This window comes from Macaca nemestrina, chromosome 8 (genome assembly GCF_043159975.1).
Source record: "Macaca nemestrina isolate mMacNem1 chromosome 8, mMacNem.hap1, whole genome shotgun sequence".
Classification (NCBI taxonomy): Eukaryota; Metazoa; Chordata; class Mammalia; order Primates; family Cercopithecidae; genus Macaca; species Macaca nemestrina.
In genome coordinates, this window is record NC_092132.1 from 40,263,999 (window position 1) to 40,290,545 (window position 26,547).

The following is a 26,547-nucleotide window of genomic DNA, read 5'->3' on the forward strand; positions in this document are numbered from 1 at the left end:
CTTAGCCTAATTTAGAAGAGAAAGTCATAAAATTGGGTGTTTTCCTTGAACGAACGCATTCATTGTAATTTAGTTGAGTTGCGTTTCAAAAAGTCTTTCTAAGAAATAACAGATTTTAATGATCGGTTTATCTATACTGAAAATACCAGGTAAAGCTAGAGTAAATGTATTTATTCAAACAAAGGGCAATATAACAATACTGCCATTTTTGTTGACCTTTTGAATTTTATTCTAAGATATCTCCCTTAATCTTCTCCTTGGTTGTCTTATATGTCTCCATTAACTACTAACATGGTGAAAGGCAGAGTAGTAGTATTATAGCCAGCTCTGTTGGTGCCCCTATTCACTCTGAGGTACCAGGGAGTTACTACATCCCCCAGTCCACTCTCTACAGGGTAACAGTTGGCCAGTGACTGAGTGGTAAGGGGCAGAAAAATTCAGCTCCTTGCGTCAAGGGCCAGCAAACTCTATGGTGCAACTTACACTGTAGTGCTCCCTTTGGGCTCAGGCTGAGTCTAGGTTTCTCCAGAAACCACCTCCTTGTTGAACTTCTTCCCCTTTTCTGTTTTGCTTCCCTCATTCCAGTACAAATTTCTCCCAAGAGCAAAACTTAATTCTCCAGCACATGAGTCCACTTCTCAGGTTATTCCTCTAGGACATTGGTCCCCAGCCTTTTTGGCATCAGTGACCGGTTTTGTGGAAGACAATTTTTCCATGGACCTGGGGGTGGGGGGATGGTTTTAGGATGATTAAGTGCACTACATTTACTGTGCACTTTGTTTTTATTATTACATTGTAATATGTAAGGAAATAATTATAGGACTCACCGTAATGTAGAATCAGTGGGAGCCCTGAGCTTGTTTTTCTGCAACTAGACAGTCCTAAGTGGGGGTTACGGGAGACAGTGACAGATCATCAGGCATTTAGATTCTTATAAGGAGTGCGCAACCTAGATTTCTTTGCATGCGCAGTTCACAAGGGGGTTAACCCTTCTATGAGAATCTAATGCCAGACTCAGGCAGTAATTCCAGCAATGGGAAACAGCTGTAAATACAGATGAAACTTCATTCTTGCTGGCTGCTCTCCTCCTGCTGTGTGGCCCAGTTCCTAACAGGCCACTGTCCATGGCCTAGGGGTTGGGGGCCCGTGCTCTAGGAAACCCTCCTAAGATAAGTACATAAAGACTGAGCAATGCTTTGAGTCAAATATCCAGTGCTGGATAAAGAAAAGGATGAACATATACACCATGGAATACTATGCAGCCATAAAAAAGAATGAGTTCATGTCCTTTGCAGGGACATGGATAAAACTGGAAACCATCATTCTCAGCAAACTAACACAGGAACAGAAAACTAAACACCACATGTTCTCACTCATAAGTGGGAGTTGAACAATTAGAACACATGGACACAGGGAGGGGAAGATCACATGCTGGGGTCTGTCAGAGGGGCAAAGGGAGGGAGAGCATTAGGACAAATACCTAATGCATGTGGGGCTTAAAACCTAGATGACGGGTTTATGGGTGCAGCAAACCACCATGGCACATGTATACCTATGTAACAAACCTGCACATTCTGCACATGCATCCCAGAACTTAAAGTATAATAAAACACACACACACACAACACACACATATCCAGCACTGCCAGTTTAAGAGTGAGACTTTAGAAAAATTGCTTACCAGTATAAGCCTCAGTGTTCTCATCTGTAAAATGGTGATAATGATACTTCATCTCCAATACAGAATTGTTGAGATTCAAAAATGTAAATTAAGATACTTAAGAGGGATGTATTATTACACATGTGAGCACTTTTACTTAGCACTTCTAGAATAATTTTTTATTTTCTTTAAAACATAAAATATTTATTGATGAAAAAAATTACACCCACTCCCACTCTCAATTACTTTCTCTATGTCTTAATACATTGTTGAATCTGATTTTTTTTTCTCCTCTGTTGAAATTGTGGTGGCTCCAAAGCTGAATTGCCCCAAAGTTGAATAGAGGGGAATTTAAGTCACACATATTTTAAAAACTATTACTAAGCTACTGAAAGCTGGAGCCAGAACCTTCCTCACAACTCACAGAAGATGCAAAAGAACCAGCCCACTAACACAATCGTAATTCCCTCCCACCTACCACCTTCCAGACACAGAGAGAGTTCTCAGAGTGACGAGCCAGGGGAGTGAGCGCCGAGTTTAGCCGAGAAGCTTTTTCCTGCCCTCTTCTCTCTCTTCTCCTCTTTACTGGTACATTATCTCCCACAAAGAGCAAGTGAAGTAGAAAATTCTAGAAGGTGGTACTGTGCCTTGATCCTTGTCTGCATGTTTGTATTTCTGAGGTCTTGACTCCATTAGAAGGGAGCTGAGCATGGAGAGAGATGACTGAGGAAGTAACATATGTTCCCTGTCTGGATAGTCCTAAAAGTAGGAGAGATGCTGATAGTGTTTCCATAGGAGGAGAGGGAACTGCAACACAGTGTAGGAAGGTAGAAGGCCCTTGATGCATGTGGTGGGGCCCAGAGAGCAAGAGGAGTTGTCCTCTCACTGTTACGGGAGTAAACCACATGGAATTGCTGGCAGGGACCAGAAGGAGAAAATGGCTTTTAGAGGGAGTTTTCAGTGATGAAAGGTGCTGGATGATCTAAAGAAATTATACATCACATTAGCCCTAAGCAGAACCTGAGGGAGGCAGAGCCAGGCAGAGGAAACCTCCATATTGATGATGTAGCTTTCAGCTACCAACTATGTAGGAGCTGGGCCCAAAAAAAAGATTTTGTGGGCCAGTTGCGGGAGGAGGCGGAGAAATAGTAAAACAGAACTGCCCCTCCAGAATCCTATCCTTTAATGACAAACTTGATCAGCATGGGGGAGAGGAAAACTGCATTGAACAGGAAATGTATAAAGTAGACTGGATTAAATTTTAATAACCAAGAATGACCAGAAAGTTAGGAAATCTGCCCAAGAAATTCATTAAAAACACAGGACAGGGCAATTCCACACAGTACAAGTGAAAGCAATGATGAAAAGGAAGCAAATCATTTATACCCTACTGAGTTCAAACTCTTCAATCAGCTAGCTACACATCAGTAGGTAATTTGACCTGCAAATTATCCAAACTGAGTAAGACTGCAAAAATATTAAAACCAAATCACATGGATTGGTACTAAAGAATCTCAATGCAGTAAGGGAAGCAAAGAGAAGTAAAGAGCATGGGTTTTGGTGTTAGACCAAATTGAGTTGTAATCCCAGTTCACTTATCAGCCGAGTGACCCTGGGCAAGTTTCTTAGACTCACTAAGCTGTGGTTTACTGATCTGAAATTGGAAATTATCTATAAGTTTGTTGTAAAAATTAAATGAAATAACAAATGTAATGTGCAATGTGCAGCTCATGGTAAACATTCAAATAATAGCTACTATGATTTCTTTACCGTTATTTGTAACTCTAAAATAAAGTTATAGGTCTTTTTTATTTTCAAACTAGAATGCAGCATTGAATTCTTTGGTGGCTGGTACTGCACAAAAACTAGCATAAAAATGCAGAAATGAGGTCATTAGTAGAGAATTGGACCTTTTATAGATTAACAAGAGAGAGTTTCCCAGATTGAATTTTATTGGCAAAATAGCTCATCCCTCACCCTCTTTCCAAATACATCAAATATTAAATTCTGCAGTTTGGTGAGGGGCTTCGGTTGTACCATCTTGTATATTTATTTATTTATTTATTAAATTAACACTATCCATGTTTGTCTACAATGACATGAAATAAACTACCTGCTTGTAAGTTTTCCCCTAAGCTTCTGAGAATTGCACCCCCCTTTTTTATTTGCCCAATTGTCAGTACTTTTCCTTCTCTGCTTTCTGGCCCATTATCTGCTTAGTAATGGATCCCTTTAACTCAAACAGCAGGTTTGTGTGTTCCCCGTTCCAAAGAGGCAAGCTGACCAGTCAGATTTCACCAACATCTGGCACCCAAAGGCTGCACTCTGGCTCCATCCTTTATTGATGTGAGGGGATTTTTGTTTGGTTTGGTTTGGTTTGGTTTTCATAATAAACGTAGTTTCAAAAATAAGATTTCCCTTCAGCTGATAGTTTTGCATATTGTGCTGGCTCAGGGTTTAGAGAGAAAGACATAAATGATTTCCTAAAACACATTCTTTAGAACAAAGACTATAGCCGTCCTTGCCTACAGACTGGATCTGGCACACTTCACAGCTCTGAAATGCTCACAGGGTTCTAGCCCTGCAGGAGTCACCAGAGACGCAGGGCTGCCCCTTCTAGCTGGCCTGACAAGGGTAGTGAGGACTGAAATTCAATCTGTGTGCACCTCTCCATGCCTTTACCCTTGCAAGGCTGTGTCTACCCAGAGGGGGTAACTTTAAAAGGGCTGAATGGGGGTGACCTTGATAATTGTACTAAATTATGTATAAAATTACAGACTGCTGAGTATGAAGGTGTGTTCAGTGACCCTCCTGTGACCCTTGAAGGAAGAAGTAGAAGTATAGAAATAAGCAGGATTTTGAAGACACAGCATAACAGGTGGGAGAAAAATCTGGAAAAGAGGCTTCAAAGAAAGAGCTGCATATGGCTCTGTGAAACATTCCGCCCTGTGCCATCAAATAAACCAGGACTTTAAAAATGGTTTTTTATAATATCTATTAAAAATCTGACATATATGAAAATGTTTCTGGTATCATCAGGATATTGTATACCTTTTTGATAGAGTATGGCACCTGCCACGTAGTGAAAATCTTTATTTCTGAGTCAGCGCAATTGGTCACCCAGTCTTCTGAAGTTCTTAATACAGAGAAAACAGAGAAAGCAGAGTTGTTCATTATTAATACTTTAGCTTAACCAGCATAGGAACAGGATGATGTTGACAAATGTAGATAAATGGTGTTTGTTAAGAAAGATATATTTACAGAAGGGATGAATTTGTAGAGCAAAAATGGCAATGTTTACAGATGAGAAAATAAGAAAGACTGAGTGACGTATTTATCTAGAAGAATTTCGACTTGAAGAGTGATTTGAATAAAAGTATGAATTTCTATGCCATAGACAACTTGTGTGATAGACAGAAAAATGTAGTAAAGAAGTATTTCCTTAGAAAAAAAGTAGAAAAGAAATTTTGAAACAAGTTATTTGTATTTATGCACTTAAATTTCAATGCATAGGATACAGTGAATAAAGAAATATAAACTGCTGGCCGGGCGCGGTGGCTCAAGCCTGTAATCCCAGCACTTTGGGAGGCCGAGACGGGTGGATCACGAGGTCAGGAGATCGAGACCATCCTGGTGAACATGGTGAAACCCCGTCTCTACTAAAAAATACAAAAAACTAGCCGGGCGAGGTGGCGGCGCCTGTAGTCCCAGCTACTCGGGAGGCTGAGGCAGGAGAATGGCGGGAACCCGGGAGGTGGAGCTTGCAGTGAGCTGAGATCTGGCCACTGCACTCCAGCCTGGGCGACAGAGCCAGACTCAGTCTCAAAAAAAAAAAAAAAAAAAAAAAAGAAATATAAACTGCTGTCTTTAAGAAGGCAAAAATATGGTCTTCATTCTAATGATGATATTATAAATTAGAAGAAATTTCTCATTGAATACCTCTTCCTCTGATATAGGAGGTCAGGCATAGGTAAACTCTCTGAAGTTAGCTATTCAGTCTTTTATATTTGTATTTTCCTTGTGTTTTACAACAGTAAATATATGTTTCACATTTATTGGAGAAAAATTAGATCCATGATGCAGAAGGTAGGGCAGAGAGTGATAAATAGCCCTTGGAAGAAGATAAAGGACAAAGAAGTGCAAGCAAGTTACATTATCATTCTTAGGGGTATCAGTGCAGCAGATTGCATTTTCTGAAAATGGCCACAGAAATATGTCCAGTTTCACATGATCTTTCTCACATGTTCTTACAGAACCTTACAATCCTCTCAGCAAAGAATTGGATTCTATCTCCCTTCCCCTTCTAATTGAGTGACTCTTTGTAGGTGTTTTAATGATAAAATGTAGCAGAAGTGATCCTGAGTGACTTCCAAGGCTAAGTTATGAAAAGTAACATAGCTTTCACCTGGCTCTTTCTCTTGAATGTTCACCATTGGAGCCCAGCCACCATATTGAGAGGAAGCCCAGACCACATGGAGAGATCACATGCAAATGTTCCAGGCAACAGCCAAAACTAAAGTCTTATTCAATGACTAGTATCAACCACTAGACACGTGAGTGAGAAATAAGCCTTCGGATGATTCTATTACCCATCCTTCAGACTGCCCAAGATGTTGACAAATGGAGCAGAGGTAAGGTACTGTCACAGACTCCTATACAATTTGCAGATTTGTGAGCTAAATAACCCACTATGTTTTAAGAGAGTTTGTTACGCAGCAATAAGTAAGACACTCATAAGAAGTATTTGGCTAAGCAGGAGAGTAATAATACTTCCTAATATAGATTATAATACTCAAACTGTTTAAAAACAGTGTATAGGATACAGGAAACTTGTATTTTGGATAAGCCATTGTTTTAGCACAATGCTTACCTCATAGTAGGGATGTAAACAACTTTAATTTACTTGGAAACCGCATTCTGATAAAGCAAGGCACCTGGACTTGCTGTGCTATACTCTCAACCAGAAGATTAAAGAGTCAGCACAAGTCAAGGAGATACCTTTTATCTTAGCATGTGATGGCATTGTTTCTCCTTTCTTTTGGTGGTAGCACCCTACTGTTCTTTATATGCAATTAACAAATTTCTATACCATGTACTTTGAGTTGGGCTGTCACTAGTGCTTTAACCCCTGGCCATATGGGTAAGGTGATGATTCAGTCTAGCTAAGAAGAGTGCTGCATCCCCCCATAGTACAAAAATTGGATCAAGGATGGGCAAGTCACCCAGGCAGAACTAACCAATATTTTCTCTGACTTGGAAAAAGAGGGTCGGCCTCTCTCTCTCTCTCCCTCTCTCTCTCTCTCTCTCTCTCATCATAAGTTGTAAGAGTACCAGGAGCCATCTTCCATGCCACCTGAGAAAGCCTGATTGAAAATGGAGCCTGAGTAGGGAAGTGGAGCCAGGCCATGAAAAGAGAGAATGAGCCCTTGATGCTGACATCAGAGCCAAGCATGCCTGATACTAACCTCGCCCCTCTTCTTTCCAGTTAGGGAGCCAAATATTTCCTTTGTTTGCTAAGATTTGAGTTACTTGTCATGAACAAGTCCTAATTTGTATTGATGGAGACTGTTTAACCAACATGAATCACTTTGACAAGTACTCGTGATAGAGACATGAAGAGACTTTACCATGATGTTTTCTTAAAGGTCAAAATACTGAGAAAAATACTGGGTAAAGTTACATTGCTCAGATCAAACTATAGCAATAGTTTCATAGCCAGCATTTATTTAGAGAAATATAATTCAATAATGCTAGAAAATTCTAAATCAAATAAATTCTAACTATAAAATCACAAATACAAATAATCTCAGTATTAGAGAAATGGAGAAGTATCCCCCAAAAATCTGATTCTGTTCCCTGATAATACATTAGTTACCATCTGTTTGGCTACAACACAATGGTTTCATTTCCCCTAAACTCTTAGCTATAAAAAATTGTATTGCAAACATAATCGTTTTAGAGAAAATAGAAGAGGTCAGGCCCTAGACAGTGACAGATTCATCATAATAAACTTTTTTCCTTGCAGATATTTTAATGATAAATGGATTATCTAGCTAGAAGTATATTTTGTACTAAAAGCTAAAACAATAAATTGGTTGATCAAAAATGACAAAACAAACCGAAACACTGAGAAAATCCAAAAGAGCATTGACGAATATGAAAGTATTTCTAGACCACTAAAATACATTTCAACATAGGTCTCAACTGTGAATAATATAATGAGGTATTAACTGAGAAATGGCCAAAGTAGCTAGATTTTTGATTGAGCAAAGCAGTAGGTTCTTTCCTATGTAAATACTGTATCATCTGTAAAGGATAATGCAAACCATCTTTCCTAAATAATTAGTTATGTTCATTGAGTTAAAAAACAGAGGAAAGCTCTTTAAAATGGACATTTGTGTGCCTGATTCATTATGGCTATCTCTGACAAACTTGGGCTTTAAATGATAGCAATAAAAGATGGAATAAGAGGCATGTACACACACACACACAAATGCATTCCAGAAAAGTTGTATGAAGAACTAAAGATTGCCTCAAGAAAATATAAAACCAGAGGTAAAGAGACTTTCAAAAATGCTCATGCTAATAATAACAGTGCAATGCTAACAATAATAGAAATGGCCTTTTTACATATATCTGGGGCAAGAAGAACAAGAAGGAATCAGTCCGCCTCATGCAATAGACAATGTAAAGTTAACAAATGAGAGAAAATGAATGCACTTCTATTTTACTCCTACTTTCCATCAAAGAGAATGACTTTTAAACTGGGAAAGGTAGAATAAACATGGTTGAAGGAACTGAAACCTAAGATAGGTGAACAGATAGCCAAGTGCCGAGATGCTGTAAAAAGAAGTTCCAGTCTCTCAGCCTAGAAAGACTTTTTTTCCCACAGCACTAGAGGATGTTTCAGGTGTAGGCATGAAACAGCACTAGTAACCTCTGTGCAGTTCTCATTGGAAGGGACGCGAGGAAGCTCAAAACAGCTAAATATTGTCAAAAAAAATTTAGAGGGGGTAAAATTAGACAGTGGGAAGCTGATTTTTATACATTTAAAAATTCTAGGATTTATTATGAAATTAGTTTAAAAAACATTTAGAGACTGGCACGGTGGCACATGCCTATAACCCCGCTGCTTTGGGAGGCTGAGGAACTTTGAGCAGAGGATTGCTTAAGTGGAGGAGTTGGAGATCAGGCTGGGCAACAGAGTGAGACCCTGTCTCTACAAAAAAACAAAAACAAAATTATCTGGACGTGGTGGCACATGTCTACAGTCTTAGCTACTCAGGAGGTTGAGGCGGGAGGATTGCTGGAGCCCAGGAGCTTTAGGTTACAGTGAGCTGTGATTGTGCCACTGCACTCCAGCCTGCATGACAGAGTGAGACCCTGTCTCAAAACAAATAGACAAAACAAAATAAAATAAAATAAAACATTTAGAAAAGAAAGCAATGGTCATTAGGAGTCAGCAGAGGTTCATCATGAATAAGCTATGCACCACTAATGGAATTTCTGTTAGCACGTAAGTATTGTAGAAAAAGCACAACAGTATATTTCAGTTCTTTCACTTCCTAATTGTGTGACTGTGTACATAAATCCAACAGACCAACTTGTAGTAGATGGCCACATAATGTGAAAATTTTGAAAAAACTTGTATAAAACAATTAAGAGCCTCATGGAGGATTAAGGGGATAGAAGATGATGAATTCAAAGAATAGATTCTGGAGCTAGACTGTCTGGTTTTGCCATTTGCTGTGTGACTTTGGGCAAATCACCTAACATCTCTGTACCTTTTTAATATAAAAATGAAAAAAATAATAGAACCTATATCATGGGTTTGTTGGGAAGATTAGATGAATCTCCCTATAAAGAACTTAGAATAGTATCTGGCACAAAATTAGGAGAATACATGTTAACTTTTATTATCACTGATAACATGTTGCAAATTAGGACAAAGTGGAGAAACAAAGTTTAGGAAACTGCAAATATGTATACAGATGTTCCCCGATTTATTATGCAGTCCCGATAAACTCATCATAAATTCAAGATATCCTAAATCAACTTACAATGGGCTTATCTACACCATCATAGGCTTAGGAGCATACTGAATGCATATTGCTTTTAAACCATCTTAATGTTGAAAAATCATAAGTTAAACCATGTCTATTTGTGTGGATTGAATGAACACAAATAGATAAAAAGTACTGATCCTTAATGAATTACTATCAGCAACATTTATTCATTTATTTAAATAAGTGTTAACTGAGTACATAGTATGTACCAAGCCCTGAGGTGGGCACTAGGGACACAGAGATGGAAAGATAAAAGGTCTCAGTATCGTGACAAAGAGGCCCTGGTCCTTTCAATGTTTTAATCAGTGACTTACATGCAATGTATGGCACACTTTGAGTACTCCAGATAGAACAAAGTTAGAAGGACATACAAATATGTGGGATGACAAGTCAAAAGAGAAATGGAACAAATGACCTAAATTAAAATGGTACAATTTAAGAGATCAAGCTAAATACTATTTACATTTACAAGTATAATTTTATTTTAGAATAATATATACTTATGTTGACAGATCAGAAATTGACAAAGCAAAAATAAAAAATGAAATATCATCTTTAATCCTGCCACAACCTTCTAGTCTTTATATCACATGTATAGATCTGAATGTCTTCATAATACATACACATATGTATACATGCTTCATGTACAATTAGTACATATATATGTGAAAATATTTTTAAATGAAATTGAGTTATGATGTTAATCTATTTTGTAACATGCTTATTTAATCTAAAAATGAATAGAGTGTCATGTCACTAAATTTCCATCAACATAGCATTTAGTACTACCCAGCATAAATTCACTTATACTCTTACAAACAGCTTATGTATGACAGAGACTGACTGAGACTGACTGCTGCAAAATACGTCCATTTCCTTTTCTTCCTGGGCACACAGCTAGACTACATTTCTTTGCAGCTAGAGGCAGCTCTGTGACTAAGTTAAAGGCGTTGGAAAATGAATGAAAGAGATGGGAGTGTCCCATGTGTGATTTTCCATGCACTTCCCTCTCTCACCTTGGAGTAATTTTGAAAACCTCAAGTTAAAAATGATAAAGCTACAAGATTGAAAGATCTTGAGACCTGAATCATCAGTTAGAGAAAGGACCTTACATGAATAAGAAATAAAATTTTTTCATCTTCCCATCATTGCATATTTTTTTGGTTGTTTATTACAGCAACTGGTGTTACTTTAAGTAATACAGAATTAGTGTATCACTAATTTCACTTTTCATGTTCAAAAATTAGACATTATACCTTTTAAAATGTTACCAACTTATAATGCCTGTTAAATTGTTTCTTCCATTTGAATTCTTTACACTAGAAGAGATGAACTAGGGATGGGTGGCATGTCAAAATTGGCTAACAGTTTCAATGTGACAAAAGACCCAAGGGATTTAGTTAATTAACAGTGAAACATAAACCAAAAACATGATCAGCATGCAAGTGGCATGGGATACTGGTGCCTAGAACAGGGGACAAAATAGCCCCATGAGGTTGTCCAGTGGTCAGACCAGACCGGGACTTCAGTTCTGGACAGCACCCTTCAGAAGTGAGATGAGTGAACTACAGCTCTCAGTGAAAAGGACTGGGATATTTCTTCTGGAATATAGACACCAAAAACAGGTGGGGCTGGCATGACAATAACATTAATGAGGATGACACAAATAGGCATTTCTTTTGGGGTGGGTATACTAATAATTACCCCATCATGAAAACCAGGTAAGTCACTTTTATTAGGGACATTATGATTTAAAACTGAAGAAAAACAGAAAGCACAGCTTACTGAACAGATGTTATCACCCTCTAAATGTCTGCAGTTTGCATGGGTCCCCCACCCAATATATCACAAGACACACCAAAAAATGCATGTACACACACGCGCAAACACACACACAATCACACCTATTAGCATTTATTGGAAGAAGTTGACATTTTAAGGGCAAAGGCTAATAATAAAAGCTAATTGTATTAAGTGCTTAGTATATGTCAGGCCCCATTCTAATTGCTTCATATGTATGAAATGATTCACAGCAATTCCCCACAATTCTTTAAGGTACATTCCATTATTATCTCTATTGCATAGATGAGAAAACAAGCCCAAAGAGTGGTAAGTAATCTGCCTGGCATCACACAGCTAGTAGGTGGTACAGCTGGGATTTAAACCAAGCAGTCTGGCACCAGAGACCCTGTAGTTAAGTCACAACTTTAAGACTGAGAATTGAAAGCATAGAAGTAAACTAAGAAATAATACATTTTCAGGGAAAAAATTGAGGGAAAATTGCTAATGAGATCTCAAAATTTTGCAAAGTGAATTTTCATGTTAAGTATTTCAATAGGTATATTGACTTACTTGTAGGAATAAATTTTTTAAAATAAAACATGCACATTTATTTATCTTTAGTTAAAGCAATATGCTATAAGTCCAGAAGCTAGGAATATTTTCCTAATAATTGGACTTAATTTTTCAGCTATGCAACAAATAAATACATCGTAATGACAAGATTACTTTTTCATCTGTAAAATGGGGTTATGTGTGTTTACTTTCCTCATTTAATGTTAGAAAATTATGTCGTTTTATTTTCAGTCTTCAAATTAAATCTATTAAATTAGCCTGTCACTTAAGTAAAATGAAAGTCTGTGTCCACATAGTCTTTATCTGCTGTGGCATCTTTCATCCAATTATCTATCTCAGAAGCATTGTCTTGTGGTTGCAGTGCGGAACCACCTTTGAATCCTGATATTGGTACTGACAGTCTGACAGTGCCCCTGCTGCCAGCCTCTAATCTCTACTCCTTCCTATATCCAAAGTGAAAGTAATTTCTTCAAATCTCTCACTCCCTTTCAATTTTTCCTAGGCATCAACTTATATATATTCTATTGTTTCCTTTACCCAAATATCTAATATTGGTTTAAGGTTCTAGCTAAGAACCACATTCCACATTCCCCCAGTCTTTCTCCCTCTGTGCATTCTTACTTATGCGCCTGTGTATCCATGCCATGGCTCTTTCTTCTTTAGAAAAATTCAAATCAAAATGTACCTTTCTGGAAAGGCTTACTTTTATAATTCCTGTTAGCCATTGTATTAGTCTGTTCTCATGCTGCTAATAAAGACATATCCAAGACTGGGTAATTTATAAAGGAAAGAGGTTTAATGAACTCATAGCTCAGCATGGCTGGGGAGGCTTCACAATCACTTTGGAAGGCAAAGGAGAAGCACAGGCAGGTCTTATATGGCAGCAGGCTAGAGGGCTTTTGCAGGGGGACTCGCATTTCTAAAACCATCAGATCTTGTGAGACTTATTTATTATCAGGAGGACAGTATGCAGGAAACTGCCCCCATGATTTAATTATCTCCACCTGGCCTTGACAGATGGGGATTATTACAATTCAAAGTGAGATTTGGGTGGGGACACAGCCATACCCTATCAGCCATGACCCTGTCTTTACTTTGTATTACCTCAACATGGACTTGGTATTTTTATTTGTTTATATTGATCAAGTTTTATTTTCACAATGTCATTGGGATGATGTTTGTGGATGGACCAAAGAGACTCAAATGTTGGTGAGTGGTCCATCTCTTTCAAGTCAGACTCAATAAAACCCAGAGACAAATATAGAGTGAGGTGGAAATGGGATGCAAATTCCATAGTATTTCAGAGTAACACATATCATTGAAGTTGGAATTAATTTGTGTTGTCATGGAACTTGGAAATTATCATATTCTTCCTATGGTATAATTAGATTATAAATAATTATCTATCTTCACAGAGATTTCCACATGGTAGTTGTTCATTAAATAAGTTATTAATATTTCAATTGTTTTATCATAAACATTTAAAATAAAAAATCTATTATGTTTTAGTTACATATTTTTAAGAAAATAGTGGTTTCTGATGTGGGTCCTAATACCAAGAGGTTTCTAAGAATGTAATCAATGTTTATAATAATCTGGACCAATAAGTGCTTAATAATAATATGTGATATAATCAGTTATAAAAATAATAATACAAACCAAGAACTAGAGGAATCTTAATTGATCATTTCCTTAATAAGCCCTTCATTGCATGTGAATCAAGTATTTACAAATAAAAGCATGCATTTGTTGTGTTTTGCAGCAACATGGACAGAGATAGATAAGGGAACTAACAGGAACAGAAAACCAAATGCCGCATGTTCTAGCTTATAAGTGGAGCTAAACATTGACTACATATGGACACAAAGAAGAAAATGACAGACACTGAGGCCTACTTGATGGTAGAGAGTGGGAGGAGGGTAAGGACTGAAAAACTACCTGTCAGGTACTATGCTTATTATGTGGGTAATGAAATAATCTGTACACCAAACCCCTGTGACATGCAATTTACCCATATAACAAACCTGCAGGTATACCCCTGAACCTAGAATGAAAATAAAAGTTAAAACAACAACAACAAAAAGATGCATTTGAAATTAGATCAAGAAAATTATATATATATATATACTATTCAGCCTTAAAAAACAAAGGAGATCTTGTCATTTGTGACAATATGGATACACCTGGAGGACGTTAAGTGAAATAACCCAGGCATTGAAAGAAATATCACATGATCTGACTTACATGTGGAATCCAAAAAAACTTTAACTCATAGAAGCAGAGAATAGAATGGTGGCTATCTGGGGCTGGGGTTAGGAACCTTGGGATTGGGAGAGATTGGGCAAAGGGTACAAAATTTCAGTTAAACAGGAGGAATAAGTTCAAGAGATCTATTTTATATCCTGGTGACTATAGTTAACAACAACATATTACGTATTTGAAAATTGCTAAAAGAGTAGATTTTAAGTGTTCGCACCACAAAAAATAAACATATGAAGTGATGTATATGTTAATTAGCTTGATGTAGCCATTCCACAGTATATGCATATTTCATAACATCATGTTGTATACCATAAATATATACAATTTTAATTTTTCAGCTGAAGTATTTTTAAAAACAAAAACCATGCATTAGTTTTGCTTTTATTTTTACACAGGATAAGTGTTTATTTAAATGTATACTTTTCTAAAATATAAATGAACATTTTAGAAAATAAAAATGATTTAACTTTTTTTTTAATTCTGGACTTCAGAGTGACACATCTTTTTAAACACTATATTAAGTTTTCCTTAATAATTCCTTCTCCTATCTTTCAAAATTATATTCATAAAATATATATGATTTAAATTAACTATTTACCTGTACTCCAAAATCATAGTTTTGATCCCTATTTCCAGTCTGCTGCTATAGAGGTTACAAATTAAGAACCAGAAGTTTTGATGACTGTATGTCATTTTATATGAAAGCAGCAGTGTCAACAAATTATTTCTCCTCTAATTTTTAAATCTTTTATGAGATTTGCATTAAATATAGAGAGACTATTTTAGAAGATTACAGTGGTTATTTAAGAACCTGAGAAAAATAAAAAAAATTAAATTTTATTACTACCAAGTGTTTGAATAGAAATACCTAACATATGTAAGATACAATACACACACACAGACACACACACACACAAATCTTTTTTTCAGTCCCCTCTCTTCTTCCAGTAGTAGTCTCTTATAAAATAATGACCAAATGTCAACACATAAGAATACTAACTTCATGACAATGCTTCAGGAAATATACTATTATCGTAACTCCTGGATGTCAGTATTATTTTTGTAATTACAAAAGTGAGGAAATCAAGCTCTATTATTAACATCATAAAGATGATGTATGATCAGTCGCAATTAGAAACAACAGTTGTTTTTCTTTAGTTATTTCCTTAGTAGAGAAAACACCTAAACTTCTTTTGATTAATAAAGACTGCAGTTATTACATAAAAGGCTGTGGAAGATTTTCTAGGGAGATTTTGAAGATAGGGGAACGTTATTTGGTTTAAGTATCATTCTCCAGTCCAGGTATCTGGGAAGGCGTTTTTGTTCCAGTTGCCCTTTTTTTTCAAGCACAACTTGATGTTCCCTGAGAGACTCTAATTCAACTATTTTTAAATATAGGTGTCTACACTACACATGTAAAATTTTGGGTACCTGATATCAAAGATATGGTTAAGCTGTTTATACTTGAGAATTACCAATTTGGAAAATGTCTGCAAGTATCTTCAAAGAAATGAACTCTAGATTCATATGAAAGAGTAACTGGATACTAATAGAATGTATCTTGTTAGAGTTAACCAAAATGTGGACATTTTACAGCAAACTGTTGCCCAGGAAAGACCACTTAACACATTTAGGTAAGTAACAAAATTATGATCCCTCTTTGGTGCCCAGAGCAGTGTAAGGATAAATAGAAGATTCTCAATGGCTACTCTAGATTGATGAATGCCAATATTCAGTGACCCATGGTGACAGCTTTTGGGAAGCTGTTGTGAGGAACAATATATTGGAGAGTTTCGCACAAAATATGAACAATTAAAAGCGCTTTGAACCTTTTTTCCTTATCAAAAGAACCACCTGACCTGAGAGCAATTAACAGAAAGGGGAAAAGCGTTCAAGTATGTTTTCTCCAGGACTGAGTAAGTTTAAATCTCGTGGAGTTAGAGCAAGAAAACGCGATGGATAGAGAAAGAATCATTAAATATTTCATTTTTGAAGATGTACATGATATCTCTACATCTGTGAGAAACATGCAATTGACACGTCTGACTCTTTGCAAGTGTAGGAGAGGTTTAAGTTTTAGAATATGGTGGCATCTGATGAGAAAAAAGCCAACTTGGAGGTGGTAAATTTCATCCAATTACAAAGAAAAGAGGAAGGAGAACAGGGGTGATGAAGGAATCCATCCATCATGCACAATACAAATAAAGGCCTGTCACTCATTTTCCTAATGTCAAAAAAAGAACTATTTAGTAATTTTTGACACCAAGGAAACCATTTGTAATAGCCTTCTTCACTTTTCAATTCATCCTTAAATTTAAAAGAAAAAACCCCATTTAATTGTTTCTATTATGTCAGTTCATCATTTATGAATCCATGTCAGTGTCTTAGTTTTTTCAGTGAAATAGCTAATTCATATCGTATTTGTAGTCACCACTTCATAGTGAATCACTGCTGTTTGACTTAGCCTGTCATCTGACACAGAACATCTCAGAACCATTTGCATCACTCTTCTTGCTCTGATCTGCACATATGGTCATAATTAGGAATGTGATACATTATATTTATTTAAAATACTCAGTGAATTTAGAATATAATAGTGAAAACAGCATAACTCATATGTCACAAGAAAAAATTTGTGTTAAACCACATGAACTACGTTACAGCTATTAATTATGTATAGATAAAACACCAATGATTGGGGATCAGAGCATAAGTATAAAATATAATTTTTATGAAAACAAATTTACAATTGACATATTTATAACTATCTTATATAGAATGTTGAAAATATGAACTAAATGCATACTGTAGCATATTTGAGTTTTATATCAAAATTTTCCTTTTCAAAACAGAATACCCAGGAGAAGTTTCCTTTCCCTAAATATACCTGCAATTTTCAAGTCCTTTTAATTCATGCCTTTAAATGAAATGGTTGAGTATACAAGGTCAGTGAAATCGTTATTTATGGTTGAAATGTTTTTGCTACATCTATTTTAAGAAGGGTCATTTTTCATTTCTTTTTTAAAATTGGTTTAAACTGTTTAGCTGACTATACAAAATTACTCAATGTGCAACTAGCAGTTTACTCCATTTACAAGCCTAGGTAGCCTAGGAATTATGTAAGATTTTACAATTAAGATGATTAACTTAAAATCATATGATTTGATTGTTCTCATGTTTATAGTAATCGTCATTTTTAAAATTATTTTATTATTACTACAAAATATTTTCCTCTTAAATGTGTTTCTTACCTCTTTATTTGTTTTGGTTTGTTTCTGAGGAAAAACTACAATGTCAATATTTAATTGCTTACCTTTGCACATCAATGCCAATATTTTATGTTAAGATGACCTGTAGTTATGGAGATCCTTGTTTTGTAACTGAAACAAATGTCTTCAAAGAATATCACTGCTTCCTGCTTCATTTTCCCTAGGAAATGCATCACCCGACTTAGTTGGTATTTTAAAAATTATTATTATTTTCCCTTTTGAAGTTCTGCTGAATTCAAAATGAATAAAAACTACTTAATGGTGAATATTTTTAGATATTCAAATGCACATTTTCTATCCTGGTCAATATTAGCAACTCTTCTCCAAGCTAAGAAAGCACATCAGCCTTGTCATGCAGACCAGCATAAACTGCAGATTTGTGAGCATCTAACCGCAGGAAGAACGCACTGCTGAAGCTAAACTAGACTATTAAGAAGACTTTCAGTGCTGGCCAGTGTTCTATTCCAGGAGTTAGAGAATTAGCACAGAATATATTTATTTCAAAATTTTAAAAGAAGACATTAACAACTAAGCAAGATTTATTAATTCTACTTGGAAATTGCAAGAATCCTGAAAGTGAAAGCTGCTATATTTGTGATTTTTTGAACTGCACACTTGGTGGAATGACTCCCACTACTGACCCTTTTCTAAGTCAAAGGGGATTTCAAAGTGTAACTATTTACAAGTTAAAATGAGAAGGAAGCAAGTCTCTAAAAAATAAGAGTTTATCGTAAGACTGAGGAAAATAGTCAAAACAATGACTACTGAGAAAATATTATGATTATTATATTGTTATTATTTTTGCCCAAGGTCTCTAGGCATTTGAAGAAGAAAGATTAAACAAAAACAAACATTTCATTTGTAGGTAGACTCAAAAAATAACTGAGTAACCTTGACCTCCATCAGCACACAAAATCCTACACAGCCAATGACAGACTTCATTGTTTAAAGACTACTTGGGAATGATTAAGAAAAAGATGATGTAATCTAATATGTGATAAAGAGAGATATAATATTCTCTACTGGAAGGCATTCCTATCATGTCATATCAAAGTCTAGCAAAACGTTGAAAGTTAGAAATGTTATCAAGCATTAGCAGGCATTTAAAGAACGTCTCTTGAATATTTCTAGCATAAAAAAGTATTTCATGTGATGTAAATGAATGGTAATTTTCTGACTTTAAAAGAGAGCTGTGCCAGTACATTTCAGCGTTCTGGACCCAATTCTGCAAACATGGAGACGCTTTCAATTTGCTCTGCCTGCCTTCCCGCCTTAGATGGCTGCGATTGCAGCGAAATTAATCCATTTAAAAATCTGCGGCTTAAACTTAAGGATTTTCAGTTTTTTCCCCCTTCTCTCTTTTTTTTTTCTTAGAATATCAATAAGTTCCAATTGAAGAGCGGATTCTTTTGCAATTCAGGCATGTGCCGGCGATAACGGGCGAGTTGGCATGAAGAGAGGCAGAGATGGATTAATTATGCAGAGAACATGGAAATTCTGCTTATCATCGGCTAGCAAAGGAGCCCGGCTCACATAATCAGCAAACGAAGGGAGAGGAAAAAATAACAATGCAATGGCACCTTCCAGCCCATCATCAGGATTTTTTCTACCCCCTTGTAATTAAAAAATAACATACACTTATAGCCCTATCTCCTGTGCAGGCAAAGAGTGGATGTCCACAAAATAATTGCACTGGGATATTAGAGCTGGCGACACGGGCTGTCCATTCCGGCTTGCTCTCCTGCTCACCGTCTCTTTCTCTTTTGGCCTCTCAGGCACTTTGCTTCTGAACCCAGTCCAAATCAGAGAGATGTCTCAGGTGGCATTCTAGCTCGGTTTCCAAAAATCCCAAATTGGTACCTTATCATGATCCAAGCAAACATACATACATATATGATAAATATTTGGAGGGCTGACTCCAGGCGAGGCTTTGGAACTGATCACCTGTGGACTATCTGGTCAGTTTCATTGTTGATGAAACATGTCCAAATAGCCTTCGTTTTGCAAAGTGACTGGATTAAAATGGTGGCTGTGAAACGGCCGTGCTATCTTCTCAAATCATTTAACTTATCTACAACTTTTTGTTTCTATTCCCTTTGCCAACTCGTTTTATAAACGTAAGTTAATGATTGCAGTGTTTGCGCCTCAAAATCAGAATTCACAATTCTGTATTGTCATTGTAAAATCTGACAGCTCAATGCCTTGTATTTCTCTAAATGCCAAAAGACTACAATAAACCTAGTTTATTGCTTTAAAGAAAATCAAATTGAATCTTACATTTGCATTCATGTGATTTCTAATTCTGAAAACTAAAATGTAAACACATATGTTAAATAATGATACTCCTGACTGAATGCCGTTGAAGTAGGTTTTGCTGTTGTAATTGTCACTCAAATAATTTGACCTAATTACAGACATAAGCCCGAAGAAGCTCTCTGGCCATGAGAGAGGCCATTTCTTACTGAAAAGTTATTGGTGAGCTAGAGAAACAGAAAGATAAATGTAAAGCTGGAAAGACAAAAATTATACAACACATGAAGGAAAGATGTTGTTCCAAAGTGCAGTAAACTGAATTAGAAAGCTGGCAGACTCTAGAAATGTAATTTATTCATAGAGTTCCACCAAAGCAGGGAACCAGTGTGGGGCGCAGTTTACACGCTTGTGGGAATGTTTTAAGTGACAGTGACGATAATAGACTGATTTTTTAAAACTAATTATTTCCATGTCTATGCATGTGGACACACATACTCTGGTATATATGAATATTATCAAACACAAACACTGAGTAAAGGATCGAGCAAATGTTTAGAGATATTTATGATTAGGGACTTTGTTAGTTTCTGAGAGCGGAGGGAAAATAAAATCAGAAAAAAAAATACTCAAATGGGGGTTGGGTTAAGGGTGAAGAAAGGGAAAGAAAAGACAGAAAATCCCACTAAAGAGAACAAGAGAATAAAAATATGAGGAAGAGAACATTATCATTGTGACAGTCAAAATTATAATTTTTATGTCTAGTTATTGTATAAATGTATACATGTAAGATATTAAATATATATAGGAACCTATAGAAAATAATTCAAGTGTATATCCCTACACCAAGAGTTATCCAAGTGCATAAGGAAACCGCAGATTTCTCAGAGCAGAATATAATTTTCTAGGGATTTTGGAGCACAGCCACACAAATCAGGGGAATACAGCTGGGATAATTTGGCCATCCATTACTATTTAATTTCTACCACCTTCCTACCATTTAGTCCCCAGAAAACGTATTTAGCATCTCTTTGACCTAGCTTCTTAAGTGCACTCCTACTATGATAAAACCTACCCCCTTTGAAGTTCCTAAATTAAAGATACTGAGGAGCTGGGTGCTGTGGCTTATGCCTATAATGCCAGCACTTTGGAAGGCTGAGGCAGGAGGATCGCTTGAAGCCAGAAGTTCCAAACCAGCCTAGGCAACATACAAGACCTGTCTCCACAAAAAATAAATAATAAAAAAACTAGCCAGGGGTGGTGGCATGTCTCTGTAGTCTGAGCTACTTGGGAGCCTGAGGCAAGAGGATTGCTTGAGCCAAGAAGTTCCAGGTTACAGTGAGCTATGATTCTACCACTGCACTCCATCCTAGGCAACAGAGCAAGACCCTGTGTCAAAAGAGAAACATTAAAATGAATGAATAAATGATACTGAATAATCCATGAGCAGTGATGAATAATTCTTGCCAGGACCAATTATCAGACCGAATCTGGTGATTTTTTATATTAGAAGGAGACAGATAGTCAGAGCTAGCTTCCCAAGATGACCCTAAACTATTATGTAAAGTTTTGTTTTCTTAGCAAAATAAATTACTGAACTCTTGGACTCGTGAGAAACTTATATTCTTCTACGATCAAAATATTAAGAGCTAGTTCAATTCAGTTAGACACTAGAAAACAACGTACTCCAGGCTTACAAGATGAGCAGAGACTCATCTCAGTTAATATCCAGAGCGACAGGTGGTTCTTTAGATGTGGTTCTCGCTGGGTGGTCCAGTGTTTTTTTTTTTTTTAACCCTGGCTGCACAATAGAATCCTCTGGGAAGCTTTTTAAAAATACTTATGCCTAAGCCACACCCCAGATATATAATTTTTTTAACTTCCCAGGAGATTCTAATGTGCAGCCAGAGTTGAGGACCATTCTGGCTAGGTTCATTCATTGCCCTGCATTGAAGTCCCTTTAAAGCACCAAATATCTTCAAGACTAGGGCAGTCAGTCATCAAAGCAAACTAGGCTATGAGCAACATGGGGCAGGAACCATGCTGCTTGGTCTCCTGCCTCCCCAGCACCTAGCCCAGTGCCTGTTACGTAGAGGGTTCTCAAAAATAATTCTTGATTGAAAGAATAAAGCAAACAGGAGCCAGAAAGACAGAAGGCTTTACATCCACCTGTCGTCACAGCTGTCTTCTCTGCCCTACATCACGCCCCATAAGTCTTGATAATTTGGAAGACTTCTCAAGGTTTTCTGAAAGCCTGTGCTGAAACTTTATAGATGCAGCATACTTCTATAATCTTTTATACTTTCCTGAAAACATGTCTTAACATCTTTTACAAGAGAAGGTAGATAATAGAATTCTCAGTAACCGTAACTGTAAATGGATTTGTAATCTACCCATGATTAAAATTATTTTCATCATGAAGTAGAATCCTCATTATTGTTACAATTTTAATATTATCAACTCCAAAGTGTCTTGGTGATTGATAATATAGACAGCAAAACCCTATATTATAGTAATTAAATTTAAAATGAATCAGCCATCCTTATATGTCTCAGTATAGTACCTGATTATTTGAAAACAATTATCTTTGCATGTCACCTAATGCCAGACAGCACTTGGAGCTGCTCCCAGGGATTGTTCTGGGTCACAATGCTGCTGCCTAGTCTAAATACACAGACACTGTGTCTTAGGTGCCACGATGAATATTTTCTCCATTAAAATACATGGCCACCACAAAAGTGAGCTCTCACCCAGAAGGAATGCAGGCCTGCCTGAATTAGGAAACCTTTGAACAAAACCTTCAGGCTGAAATGAGCATTCATCGTGGGCAACTCTCACTGACTTTAAAGGAAGGCCGTTCTCTAGGAAACCTCAGACACCATGGGCCTAAGAGCATGTCTGACTTTGTGGATGAGGTTTTTCTTTTCCGATCACAGCCAGGATGTAATGCATAATGCTTTCTTGATTGGACTAATTGCCCTTCAAAGGAAATGTCTTTCTTCATACATTCAATTAAATAAACTATTACTATAGTTCCCAATGTTGTCCCTTATTTCCCTAGTTAAGATGTTACAGGAACATTCATTTCTCCATGCAGGAAGAGATTCCCCTGCTTCTCTTAATCTTACACTTTTTTGCAATCCTTTTTAATGACAAAACCCCCCTTTACTGAATGCTCCATCCCACCACCCTCCCCACACACATTTTGGAGAAAAAATTAATACAAAAAATTCTTCCATACTTGGTTCATTTGCAGATTTCACCAGGCTTGCAAAAAGCACACCTGTTGTGCTGTCTGGATTTCCTTTTCTGATCATAGGCTTCTGACAAAGAGGGGGGAAAAGAAAGATTTTTATCAAACGCTCTTCACCGGACAATGAATTTTCTTCACCATTTGAATGTATCTGTGGAATGCCTGAGTGATTCATTACAGCAGATTCTGAAGTATGACAATGGGCCGCAGAAATGACTGATGGTATCTTTTTCCTGATTTCATTTCCCTGATCCTCTTCATCCCTTGGCCTGTGTACCTCGATTAATTAGAAACCAGGGATTTTCACTCATCAGCTGATGGGTTTCATGCTCCACTCTGTCACAAATCTGCTGCCTGCACTATCTCTCTTACAGCCGGTGGCTGCTTTAAAAACTTTCCCTTCTTTTTTTTTCTTTTTTCTTTTTTTTTTTTTTTTTTTTTTTTCCTTTTTTGAAGCAGTGCTTTGTGACTACAGGTTTAGGTCTTTTAAAGATTCAGACATATTTTTTAAAAAGAGATTAAAATTAAAGTAGAGAAGATTCAAAATCTCTGATTAAGTTAATCCCTATCCAAATGATACTTGTCCAAAAATGAACTTTTTGAAGAGATAATAATATAAATGTTTCATAGCTCTCAGCAAGTTCTTTTCCTAAGATATAATAATTGAAGTATTATAAAAAGACTGAAAAATATATAAATGTAATTTTTATGTTTGAGCCCCAAAGCACTTGTGTTTATTTCTCATGCATTTGGGGGTACTCATGCTATATTTTAAAACTCAATTTCATTCAAATTCTAGTTGAATAAACCATTTAATAACAGCATCCTGAAATAAATCATTGAGTCATTATTGTTTCTGGAGGAAATATTTTATAATTGAAATATGTTCTCCCTTAGGGTAGATACCAAATTAAATCACATGATGATATAATCCCCAAGGAAGCAAATCATAATTAAATAGTATTTCAAATGCAGGATACTTGATAGCAAAACTCTCTAAAAATCTAAAACAATGTGTGATTCAAAGGTAAAAACATAACTTATTCTTACCCAAGAAAAGTAATAGCTACCTGATACTACAGGATTATTTACTGGAGTATTTTTCTCCATATTAACTTATTATTTTATTTTATTTTATTTTTTGAGATGGCATTGCACTCTGTCGCCAGGCTGGTGTGCAGCGGCGTGATCTCAGCTCACTGCAACCTCCGCCTCCCGGGTTCAAGTGATTCTCCTGCCTCACCTCCAGACTAATTGGGACTACAGGCGCGCGCCACCACACCCAGCTAATTTTTGTATTTTTAGTAGAGACAGGATTTCCCCATGTTTGCCAGGATAGTCTCGATCTCTTGACCTCGTGATCTGCCCGCTTCAGCCACCCAAAGTGCTGGGATTACAGGTGTGAGCCACCGCACCCAGGCCCCATATTAATTTCTTTAAACATCAATTTTGAAAGGAGTCACAGAATTAAAAGAAAATTTCTCCATTTTAAAATGTGAGACCCATCAGACATAAAGAGATAAAGTATATATTTGATATATATATCAAATGTATGTATGATATATATGTATACTTTTTCTACTTATCATGAGAAGTAATATACATTTCCATAGTTTTGCCCACAGTAAAAGATTTAGTATCAGAGATTTCATTCTGCATGTCAGTTTTTCATTAATTTTGAAAGTCATAGTAAGAAAAAAATAGGAGCTTGCAGAGAATAACTAACCCTTGCCATCTGAAGATCAATGTCCTTCTGTCCACACTTGCCAAGAAAAGACTGTACTCTTGATAACTATTGAATGACCAAGGAGAGCCCTGATCAGTTTTGAAGGTAAGATTTATCTATCATGACTACTTCAAAGGAAACCACTACTCAACTTAGAAACTCTTTTATTCAGGGTTGGTGGCAAAACAAAAGGTACAGCAGGAAGAGCTACCATGTTTATGTTTCAGAGATATAAGAAGGGATACACCCAACTATGCTATAAAATCTTTGTAGCACCTTTATTTACATATATTGAAATCCAAATTACCACTGCCGTTGGTTACACAGCTCTAGTCAATAGTGCGCCACAAAATTGAATTTTTTTCCAGGTGCGAGACTAAATTTTTCTTGTTGTTGAACTGGTCTACCATAAAAACTTATAGATTTGAAGTAAAGTGGATTTCATAGGATTCAGATCAATTTATCTTCCTGTTGTATTTTTTAAAACCTCAGTAATATTGAAGAGGGACATGAGAGAGGTTGGGAAAATATGCCTTCAGCTTACCTAGATGTAAAAGGAAACCCATTACATCTTTGAAGTTATTAATATCTCTTTTTAAATCATACCTGGCTGTGACTATTCTTTGAAGAAGAAGAAAAACAGAATTATAACAAATTTCAAGTAAACCTCATTAGAAGTTGGAAAATGGATAAAGAAAAAAAAGTCGCTTAATTTTAAATAATTTGTTTTATGAATTAATATTTTCAGTATAGTGTCATCTGTCACTTTTAATTGACCTTTAAAATAGAATAAACCACTGTCATTATAATAGCTGGGCTTAAAATGGAGCCTATAGAATACCCTTTTCTTTAACAGTAATGCAAAAGAGCTACGGAAACAGTTGGAGAATATTTTATTTAACAACAACACAAGTGTGCTGATAATCTGGAGTATCAGGCCCATCTGTAAATTTTCCTAATTTGCTATGTCTTTCCCTAACACCACCAATATTGTGATAACGCCACATGCTCTTGAGTACCTGCTAATGCCAGGCACAGGGACTACCAATCATGAATAGACAGGAAGAGCTACATAGGCCTGTAAGTCCATGGACTGTAGCATTGCTCCAGTTCTCACTTTAGCCATCCCAGGATTTACGTGTGACTATCAAGGAGAGGCACCAATTTAGATGGTGTGTGTATAATCTATTATATTAATTACATCTGTTAATTCCTTTCCATGGAATATTGCTTCTGTCTCTATTTTTTCAAAATAATTTTGATAGAATAAAATTTGCTATTTTATGTCATAACCCTGAGAACCTGGAAAGTTTTCTACTTTTCTTTTAATGTAGCAATTTAGAGATGAAGAAACTGAAGCATTCTTATTACAGCAAGTGACTTCAGCAAGCTTTGTTGCCTACCAAACAAGTGTAAAGTAAAACCAGAGATTGCTTCAAATGATAATTTCTGATCAAAATAAGAAGGCTTTGCATTCATGGAATACCAATGTACCATCCATCCAAAGTGCTTTAGTGACCATTTGTCTTATTCTTGCAACGCCTATTAAGGTGACTGAGTAGCAAAATAATGGGTTCAGGTGCTGTATGAAACTACTCAGATGTTAATCCACATGGAGCAGTGTGCCAATGGAAGACAGTCTACATTTCCTGTTTGAAATATTCATTGCTTTCCTGGATTACACAGTTCACACAGGAAGTATGTAC

General features: G+C 36.4%; 1 long non-coding RNA gene across 1 annotated transcript in view; it reads left to right on the forward strand.

Annotated features, from left to right (window-relative positions):
* The window catches only part of LOC139355657 (uncharacterized), a 47,983-nt gene extending 28,110 nt beyond the window's left edge, over positions 1-19,873 (forward strand). The window contains exon 3 of the long non-coding RNA XR_011606473.1: positions 18,987-19,873. This is a non-coding gene — a long non-coding RNA (uncharacterized lncRNA). The remainder of the gene's footprint in view (positions 1-18,986) is intronic.
* The last annotated feature ends 6,674 nt before the right edge of the window (positions 19,874-26,547 follow it).